This window comes from Hyla sarda, chromosome 4, assembly GCF_029499605.1.
Source record: "Hyla sarda isolate aHylSar1 chromosome 4, aHylSar1.hap1, whole genome shotgun sequence".
Classification (NCBI taxonomy): Eukaryota; Metazoa; Chordata; class Amphibia; order Anura; family Hylidae; genus Hyla; species Hyla sarda.
The window spans coordinates 324,519,464-324,530,290 of record NC_079192.1 but is presented as its reverse complement, the minus strand read 5'-3'; the positions used below and the strand labels follow the sequence as shown (position 1 = coordinate 324,530,290).

Sequence of the window (10,827 nt, the reverse complement as noted above, 5' to 3'; positions counted from 1 at the left end):
AATGGGGGGGGGGGGGCAGTGTAAGGGTGTGTATAAGTAGTGTTTTACCCTTTATTATGTGGTAGTGTAGTGTAGTGTAGTGTAGTGTTTTTAGGGTACATTCGCACTGGCGGGTTACAGTGAGCTTACCGCTAGGAGTTTGCGCTGCGGCAAAAAATTTGCCACAGCTCATACTTGAAGCAGGAAGCTCACTGTAAACCCGTCCGTGTGAATGTACCCTGTACATTCACATGGGGGGCAAACCTCCAGCTGTTTCAAAACTACAACTCCCAGCATGCACTGACAGACCATGCATGTTGGGAGTTGTACTTTTGCAACAGCTGGAGGCACACTGGTTGGAAAACCTTCAGTTAGGTTATGTTACCTAACTCAGTATTTTCCAACCAGGGTGCCTCCAGCTGTTGCAAAACTACAACTACCAGCATGTGCTGATCGTCAAAGTGCATGCTGAGAGATGTAGTTATGCAACAGCTGGAGGTACGCAACTACAACTCCCAGCATGCTGAAACAGCTGTTTGCTGTTTGGGCATGCTGGGATTTGCAGTTTTGCAACATCTGGAGGTCTACAGTTTAGAGACCACCGCACAGTGATTTTAAAACTGTGGACCTCCAGATGTTGCAAAACTACAAATGCCAGCTTGCCCAGACAGCAAACTGCTATGTGGGCATGCTGGGAGTTAGTTTTGAAAGATTGAGAGGGCCACAGTTCACAGCACAGTGATCTCCAAACTGTAACCCTCCAGCTGTTGCAAAACTACAAATCCCAGCATGACAGCTGTCTGGGCATGCTGGGAGTTGTAGTTTTGCCACATCTGGAGGGCAACAGTGTAGAGACCACAGTACAGTGGTCTCAAACTGTAGTCCCCTAGATGTTGCTAAGCAACTTACCGGCTTCCGTCGGATCCAGGAAGCCGTCCTCTTCTACAGCACGACATGCCGCCCGTGCCGATCTCCGACACCGATCGTCGCCCGCAGCCTCGTCCGCAGGGTAAGTGGACTCCGGCGCTGGTTCCCTTCAGTTCCCCGTTCTGCCCCGCCTATTGTGGGTGGGCAGAAATGGGTAAAACAAAAGTTAACCCCCCCCGCCCGATCTGCTATTGGTGGTCGTGTCTAGACTACCAATAGCAGGGATAGGAGGGGTGGCACCCCTGCCACCTCACTCCTATCCATTCAGGGGGATCGTGAGTGTCTTGAACAATCGCGATCCCCCTTATTTTCCGGGTCACCGGGTCACCATAGACCCGTAATGACCCAGAATCGCGCAAATCACAAGTGTGAATTCACTTGCGATTTGCACCGATTGCTGACATGGGGGGGTCTGATGACCCCCCCCCTGGGCATCTGCGCGGGGTGCCTGCTGATCGATATCAGCAGTCACCCCGGTCCGGTCCCCGTCCGGCGCGCGGCGGGGACTGAATTTCCCACAGGCGTACAGGTACGCCCTTGGTCCTTAAGTACCAGGTATGCCCTTGGTCCTTAACAGGTTAAAGGGGTATTCCGGTGGAATTTTTTTTTTTTAATCAACTGGTGCCAGAAAGTTAAACAGATATGTAAATTACTTCTATTAAAAAATCTTCATGCTTCCAGTACTTATAAGCAGCTGTATGCTACAGAGAAAATTCTTTTCTTTTTGAATTTCTTTTTTGTCTAGTCCACATTGCTCTCTGCTGACACTTGATGCCCGTATCAGGAACTGTCCAGAGCAGGAGAAAATCCCCAGAGTGTCAGCACTGAGAGCACTGTGGACAAGGCCAAAAAGAAATTAAAAAATAATAGAATTTTCTCTGTAGCATACAGATGCTAATAAGTACTGGAAGGGTAAAGATTTTTTAATAGAAATCATTTACAATTCTGTTTAACTTTTTGGCACCAGTTCATTTAAAAAATATGTTTTCCACCGGAGTACCCCATTAAGGGGTTATAATTGTCATCTTTTGACCTCTATAACTTTTTATTTTTCCACATACAGGGCTATATGAGGGTTCATTTTTTTTTTTGCATCGTGATCTGTAGTTTTTATTGGTACCATTTTGAATTGATGGGACTTTTTGATCACTTTTATAAATTTTTATGGTTTATGGAGTGACTAATAATGCACAATTTTTGACTTTGGCATTTTTTTTTTTTACGTGTACTCCATCGACTGTACAGTTTAACTAACCTTATATTTTAATAGTTCAGACAATTACGAACAGGGCGATATACATATCATTATTTTTTTATTACATTATTTTTTTTTAGAAAATGGGAAAAGGTAGGGGTGGGGATTTAAACTTTTATTAGGAATGGGTTAAGTCACTTTTATTAACTTTTTTTTATATTATTTCATACTACTTTTTTTTTTTTTATTCTCCATAGGGAGCTGTAACATGCAATCTTTTGAGCTTTGGCTAAGCATTGATCAATGTTTTCGGTGCTCTGTTGATCTAGCTTGCTGAGGCTTCCTGGAGCAGCGGTAGACTAGTCGGATGGCGAAAAGGCAGGTAAGGGCCCTCCTACCGTTCACTCAGCTGATCGGGACATCGCGATTTCACGACGATGATCCCAATCAGCTCTGCTGAGTTAACCGACACAGTTAACCCATCATTTAGAAGCCACAATCAAATTTTATTGCTGCGTCTAAAGGGTTAATGCCGGGCATTAGCCCTATCGGCAATGCCTGGCATTGGCCGTGGGTCCTGGCTGCTGATAGCAGCCAGGACCCATAAGCTATGAAGCATGCTCAGCTCGTTACATGTAATGGGACCAGGACGTACAGATACGCCCTCGGTCCTTAAATGGTAGCTCTCATTAAAAAATGTTTTGCTATTGCACTCCTTATGGTAAATAAAAAATATTTCTAATAAACTTTGTTTAAAAGAAAAAATGTAGTTTTCTATGTTTTATTTGTGCTCAAAAAAAGCTCAACCCACATTTTCCCGCATCTCATACACAGACTTTGGACCGAAGCCCGAATACAAGAAGTGAGGCCTGGAGAGCTGAGGGGGTGTGTCCAGCCAACAGTATATGGCAGTTAAGTGTGAGAGGAACTATGGCTGCACTTCCTGTGTTTGGGCTTCGGTCAAAAGTCTGTGTATGAGATGGGGGAAAATGTGCTCTTGAGCTTTTTAAAGCACAAATAAAACATAGAAAACTTCATTTTTTTTAAACAAAGTATATTAGAAATATTTTTTTATTTACCATAAGGAGTGCAATAGCAAAAATTTGTTTTAATGAGCGTGACCATTTAAGCACCAAAAACCAAGGGTGTACTGGCATGCCCTTGGTCCTTAACCCCTTAACAAAATCATGCCCCTTGGTCCTTAACCCCTTAACAACGTAAATGGACGTCCTGGTGCAGAGGTACTTTGTGCACCAGGAAATACATTTACGTCCTGTACATGACCGCGGGCATCGGAGCGGTGCTCACATCATGCACAGCCGATCCCGGCTGCTATCAGCCGGGACCCGCTGGTAATGGCAGACATCAGAGATCGCACCGATGTCTGCCATTAACCCCTCAGATGCCATGATCAATACAGATTACGGCATCTGCAACAATGTGAACGTTTAAAAAGATAATCGGATCACCCGTGGCGCTGCTGCAGGGATCCGTTCATCTAAAATGGCGGCTGCCTCACCTGCCTCCAGCCGTCTTCTGGGGCCTTCTGCTCCGGTCTGAGATCGAGCAGAAGATAGCCGACCAGTGCTATACCCTATGCATAGCAGTAAACAGAATTAGTAATTAAGTGATTGCTATAGATAGTCCCTATGAGGACATAAAAAGTGTAAAAAAAATGTAAAAATTTCAAAGTAGAAAAAAATTGAAAAATACCCTCCCCCAATAAAAGAATGGAAACTGTCCCTTTTTTAACCATCAGCGTAAAAAGAAAATAATAAGAAACATATTTGGTATTGCCGCCCGCATCCATAAATGTCCGAACTATCAAAATATAATATTATTGATCTTGTATGGTGAACGGCGTTAACGTTGAAAAAAAAATACGAACTTGCTGCTTTTTTGTCACATTTTGTTCGAATTTCTTTTTAGAAAAAGTGATTTAAAAGTTTTACATAGGCAAATGTGGTATAAAAAAAAGTACAGATCACAGTGCAAAAAATGATCCCTCATACCACCCCATATATGGAAAAATGAAAAGTTATAGGTGGTCTAAATAGGGCGACTTTAACCTGTTAAGGACCCAGGGCATACCTGTACACCCTGAGTCCGCTCCCGATCTATAGCGGGTCGGGCCCGGCCTCTAACAACGGCCGGGACCCGTGGCTAATCGCGCTGCCGCGTGCTATTAACCCTGTAGAAACGGGATTCAAGGTTGAATGCCGCGGTCTAAAATGAAAGTGAAACCATGCCGGTTAGCTCAGGGAGCTATTCGGGATAGCCGCAGTGAAATCTAGGCATCCCGAACAGCTTACAGGACAGCAGGAGGGTCCCTACCTGCCTCATCGCTGTCCTGAGATCCAGGCATGAGAAGTCAAGTGGCAGAATCATCGATCATTGGTTTCTTATGAGAAACCAGTGATCAATGTGAAAGATCAGTGTGTGCAGTGTTATAGGTCCCTATGGGAGGTATAACACCGCAAAAAAAAAGTGAATAAAGATGATTTAACCCCTCCCCTATTAAAAGTTTGAATCACCCCCTATACCCATAAAAAAAACCAGTGTAAATAAAAATAAAAATAAACATATGTGGTATCTCCACGTGTGGATATGTCCGAATTATAAAAAATATATCATTAATTAAACCGCACTGTCTTGTCTCACATAGATTTTTTTTCCGTTTTGCTGTAGATTTTTGGGTAAAATGACTGACATCATTACAAAGTAGAATTGGTGGCGCAAAAAATAAGCCATCATATGGATTTTTAGGTGAAAGATTGAAAGAGTTATGATTTTTTAAAGTTAAGAAGGAAAAAACGAAAATGCAAAAACGGAAAAAACCCCAGTCCTTAAGGGGTTATTAAACATACTGATTTTGTCTAAAAAGTTTGAGATTTTTTTTAAGTGGTACAATAATGGAAAAGTATGTAACCATGGGTAATTTTAATTGTATTACCTACAGATTAAAGAAAACATGTAGTTTTTTACAGTAAAGTATACAATGTGAAAACGAAACCGTCCAAAATTAGCAAAATTGTGGTTTTCATTAAAATTTCCTCCCTAAAAAATTTTTTGGGGTGGGTTTGCCGTACATTAGAAGGCAAGGAGGAAAAAACGAAAATGCAAAAATAAAAAATTGGCCTGGTCTTTGAGGTGAAAATGGGCTTGGGATTAAGGTATTAAGGTGTGCCAATTTTCCCACTCTGGAACATGTTTAGGGAAAGACACATTTTATAATGGGGGGGAATGTTGAGTAAATACTAGCTAGCTCATTGGTGTATATTTGCCAAAATATGCTGTTTGGTTCCCTTTAACAATGTAAAGGTAAGGAATGTGAATATTATATTATATTGGAGTTTAAATTTTTTGTTAGAGGGCAAACAGAATTTCCACATGTAAGCACAGCATTACTTTTTTTTATTCAATTATGTACTGATTATTAAAAGGTATTCATTTTTTCAATATAGAGACTAGTGATAAGCAAATTGATTCAGAATCAATTTGGTGAGTACTTTCCCACAGTCCCTAGAGGTGTCACTCCTGTCATTTGCTCCATATAAGTAAGCATTAATGCATAGGCAGGCAGATTTGTAGTTCAAAGCATTATAGAAGTGATTGTGATTGCTGCTTCAAGTTCCTTAAGGCAACAAAAAATATTTAATTCTAATAAAGTTTAATAAAAAAAATAAATTGTTACCCATCCCAACCACAAAAATATATTTTTCCAAATAGCTCTCATTAAAAATAAATATATTTTTAGAATGTATTGTATTACAACCCCGTAGAATTCAGGTAACACAGCAAATAAATAAATAAAGGGGAAAAAACACATGCAATTGCTGGTTTTTAAATCCCCCCCCCCCCCTCCACCCCATTCCAAACACAGTTATAAAAGCCATTCAACAATATATCTGTGCTCCAAAATTATTCCACTAAAATGTGCAACCTGTCATTCAATACACAAGCCAGCATATAAATATCAAATCATGTAGTTTCTGTGTAACCTTGGATTGTAAAATTCCCATTTTGTATTTTTTTTTTCATTCCTGTAATAATGTTCCGCAATTTTGTCTGTGTATAGCCAACACTTTATTATGTTTACCTAAGCGGGTGTTGCTGCATCCTGGTGCCATGCCCACTAAGTTGTTAGTGCTGCAACTTCTACACATCCTCCATGCACTGCTATGGTGTTCTGTAATGCTTGGGCACAGGGTAATGTCCTGGATGAAGAGTGCCTAATGTGCTCAAAAAACTATGCCTATACAGGACAACACCCTGTGTGTCTGCCAGCTGTGTGTCTTTTTTTCAATATCCCAATAAAAGTTTTGCATTGTGAGCACACTGCACTGGGGGATTGTCATGATATACAGTATGCATTTGTTACTCATTTCACCTGGTCTGGTAAATGAAATGTGTGGCAGTGTATACAGTTCAGTTTGCATCACCACTCAACTTTGACACCTTGCCCAGTAAAATGAGCCAAAATTTTAAGTTGCCATGCTCATGATAGCCTTTTGTTTCAGTTAACTTTTCAAGATAAGTTTTCATGTGTTTTATAACCCCATTTTTAATTTTCAGTTTTCTCTGAGCTAGTAGGTCAAACCTAACATCTATTTTGTATCCTAAATACTGCACATACACAGAAGAGGACATTCTGCTCCCCAATAGCTTTATAGTATACCCACAGAAGCAACAGCAGCATGGAGGACTTTACAAAGTTTTTATATTTACTTCTACTACAGTATTGATCTATACAAATTTTGTTGAAACAGCAGTGACCATTTAAGTTATGTTTTTATACATTATTATTTGCCTTTTTCCATACACAGCTGCAAGTAAAATAAGGAAGTTAAAGCTCCTGTTTACTAAGGGGCTCGGAGGCAGGTGGTGATGTTGTATGTATCTCTGTATCCAGCCAAATGAATACTACTTACTAGTTTCAACACAAGCTCTGTTATAAATAGTAACAATACAATACTTGTCTTCCAAAGCCACCTTTACATTATACTTTGTTATACTGTATACAGATATAATTATATTGTATAGCTATATAAACCAAACAAAATCATATCACCAGCATAACAACCATATGGTAATGCAAGTGCATAGCAGTCAACATTCTGACATTTGGATGACCTGTAGAACTCTGGTAACAAAAAAACAAGAAACAAAAAAAAAACAGAAACCACTCCACATAAAGCTTAAATATAATGTATTAGGAAACATTTCAGCCTTCAAGAGAAAGACCTTAAATTGCACATGATTCAGTGGGTAAACACCTACACATAGACTGCATTCTCATTACATACTATTTTATTTCCATTAAACATGTTGATCCTTATTTATGATCTCTTAGATTTGTTATGATAGGACCTAAGCGATCACACATACTTTCCAAGCATTCCATATCACTTCCATAAAGCAAGCAGACAGGCAGAGCACAGATATGCCAATGCACAGAGAAACCCTTACAACCATTTGAATGGGCAATATATCTTAGACCTAAGCATTGTGATAAAACAAAAAATAACATAATAAATATATTCTAAATGTACTAAATATCATTTTTTGTTCATGTAATAATCTTTTTAGATGCAGTGCCTATTTTGACCTTCGGGACTTGGCAATTTTTTTTTTTTCTGTTCATGGCTAGGATTCCACACAGTTTTTTTCTAGCATTTTTTATGGGCTTTTTTTTGCAAAAACAAAAGAAAAAAAAAAAACAAGTGGAAAACCTTCCTTTATATTTCCTATTCCTTTTGAATACACTTCTGGCTTTGACTCGTAAAACTGAAGTGGAAGCTTTCCCAAAAAAAGCCAGAAAATGACCTTCATAGAAAACTAGCGAAACTCTGCTTTCCGATTGCTTTTCTATTTTTCCATTTACATATCCATATAATATGAGGACTTACTGTGGGAATAGTTGTATTTTTACTTAAATTTTTTTGTGAGGAAACAAACAGGACAGGGTGTGTAAATAGGGTGTGTAAACCAGCCCACGGTTACCATGATTGGATGATCAAAAATGCAGTGCAGAATGTTGACAATAGACATGAATTAGTTTTTGGCAGTAAGCCAAGTGGACACTGTTCACTCCATGATAAAAATAGAAATAAAGATAATAGAGGAAAACATATGGAGAATATGGAGCCCTATAGAAATAAGAATTTGAACAAAGAAAACGTCAAACCCTCTTTGGCGTTTATTATATCTTTAGTTTGGAGTTCAGCCAGGTGAGGTCTAAGAACTTACCAGTAATTAATTAATCAAGATGATATCCTTCATAAGATACTATGCAATGGAGTGAAAGTCATTCCCAGGAAGGCTAGGACTTTGAAAGAACAGCTATCTCCTAGTCTTTACTATAGTCTATATAACAATAATAAGGGCACCTGGTTAAAGGGGTAGTCCAGTGGTGAAAACATATCCCCCATCCTAAGGATAGGGGATAAGTTTCAGATCGCGGGGGTCCGACCGCTGGGGCCCCCCCCCCGCGATCTCTCTGTACGGAGCCCTGGCACGAAGAGGCGGCTGACACGCCCCTTCAATACAACTCTATGGCCTTCGGCAATCTCCGGCTCTGCCATAGTGATGTATTGAGGGGGCCGACACACCCTCTCAATACATCACTATGGCAGAGCCGGAGATTGCCGAAGGCCATAGAGTTGTATTGAAGGGGCGTGTCAGCCGCCGCTTTGTGCGGTGGTCAACGCGCCTCCTTCCCGCGGGCTTCTGGGGCGCCGTACAGGAGATCACGGGGGGCCCCAGCGGTCGGACCCCCCACGATCTGAAACTTATCCCCTATCCTTAGGATAGGGGATTAGTTTTTCACCACTGGATATCTCCTTTGTAGGTTGCTACAAGTGCGGCAACAACATTTGCAAGGTATTACAACATCAAACCACTATAAAATTAAAAGATTCATTAAAGGGGTACTCTGCCCCTAAACATCTTATCCCCTATCCAAAGGGTATAAGATGTCTCATCGGGGGGGGGGGGGGGGGGGGAGGGGCACCACCTGTGATCTCACTGCTGCACCTGGATTTCGTTTATGTGCAGCGGGTGCAGTTCGTTGGGTGCAGTGCCGGAGGCTCGTGAAGTCACCGCAATGACAAGCACAGGCCTGGTGAGTATTGGTACAGAGGTGAATTAAAGAGTGGGAGTGTGTGGGATGAAGTGGGATCACGGGTTAGAATGAAATGGCACATGGGTGAAAAGGGGGGGGGGATCAAGTGGAACAGGTGCACAGTGGGTGATAAGAGGGAAAATTAAGTGGCACAGGGGTAGAATGAAGTGACATTGGGGATGATAAGGGGGAATGAAGTGGCACAGGAGGCGATGAAGGGGGAAATGAAATGGCACAGGGGGTGATGAACTGGCATGGGGGAGAAGAAGGGGAATGAAATGGCACAGTGGTTAATAAATGAATGAAGTGGCACAGGTAATGATCAAAAGGGGAATGATACAATGAAATAGCACAAGGGGGTAGCATTCACATTTGTAACGCTGATACTGGATGCTTTTATCATGTGTGTTATGGGACATGCATCATGATACATGCAATTGATGGTGCTACATATGTCAAATAAAAGTTTGTTCAGTTTGTTCTCCCATAATGTCTGAATGCCAGTGCTACTGCTCAAGGCTTAAGAGTATATATATATATATATATATATATATATATATATATATAGATAGATAGATAGATAGATAGATAGATAGATAGATATGTGTGTGTGTGTGTGTTTCTGAGTGTGTAGAACAAATGTGCTGTTGTTTAGATAAAAATACCTACATCTCTGTATTGTTCTTCCCTTGTTCTTCCCTTTCCCACCATCCCCCTTGTTTGCATATGCAGTAGAGACTTACAAGCAATATGCAGATGAACTGAGCATGCTCGACCGTCTCGGTGGATGCCCTAAGATGGTCATAACCAAGTGCAACAGGGCAAAGCAAAGCACTAGTAAATATATGTAAATTAGTAAATATATGTAAATCTACGCCACTGTGTGCAAAGGGGGCCTTTATATAGGGACTGTTCAACTGCCCACTGAGTCTGGCAACTATCATGTGTACATCCTAAATGACTTTGGACCTATTTATTATTAGTAAATGATCCTTATGTAAGCTAATATAATCTCAGTGACCTTATCTGTGTGATTAGTAACATCCCCATTGTGTAACGCTAACAGTGTTTATCCATTTTCCACCCAGCTGTGTCGCTGAAAGCATTGAGTGCTGAATAATGATTTTATAAATAGCAAGAAAATGGCACGCAAGAGCAAGGGAGAGTCTCTTACAATGACCCGAACAGTGTGACGGCACATTTCATTTTAAAGAGTGATGTACACAAGGCCAAATGGAAAAGCTAATAGCTGGGTTTCTAGATCTGAGCGTCTTTTTCTTCTGAATATATAAATTGTTTTATTTCTATTAACCTCTCTCAGTTCCTTCAGCTTCAACTCCAGAAATTGCTCTGAAATTTACAGTGAAGCGATAAGTTGAAGACGTATCGTCTACTGAATATATTCTGGACAAAACAATCTTTTTTCAGTGAATGTTTGTCTAAGATACAGTGTACTTTTCTCAATGAATAATGCAAGGATTTTATACAAACATTGCTCATGGGGACAAATTTGCAGTAAAACCCATGGTAACCAAAATAATGTTTTTCCCTTTCTTGCATGCACTGGGTAGATAAAAGCATATGTCTGACTTCTACAGTTGTA

The 10,827-nt window shown here is 40.5% G+C and overlaps 1 long non-coding RNA gene across 1 annotated transcript; it reads left to right on the top strand.

The window, feature by feature from the left end:
• The first annotated feature begins 903 nt into the window (after positions 1-903).
• Positions 904-10,419, top strand: LOC130368155 (uncharacterized). The gene is made up of 3 exons (XR_008892300.1): positions 904-988; positions 2,359-2,483; positions 10,313-10,419. It is a non-coding gene; the product is annotated as an uncharacterized LOC130368155 (long non-coding RNA).
• Positions 10,420-10,827: the final 408 nt, after the last annotated feature.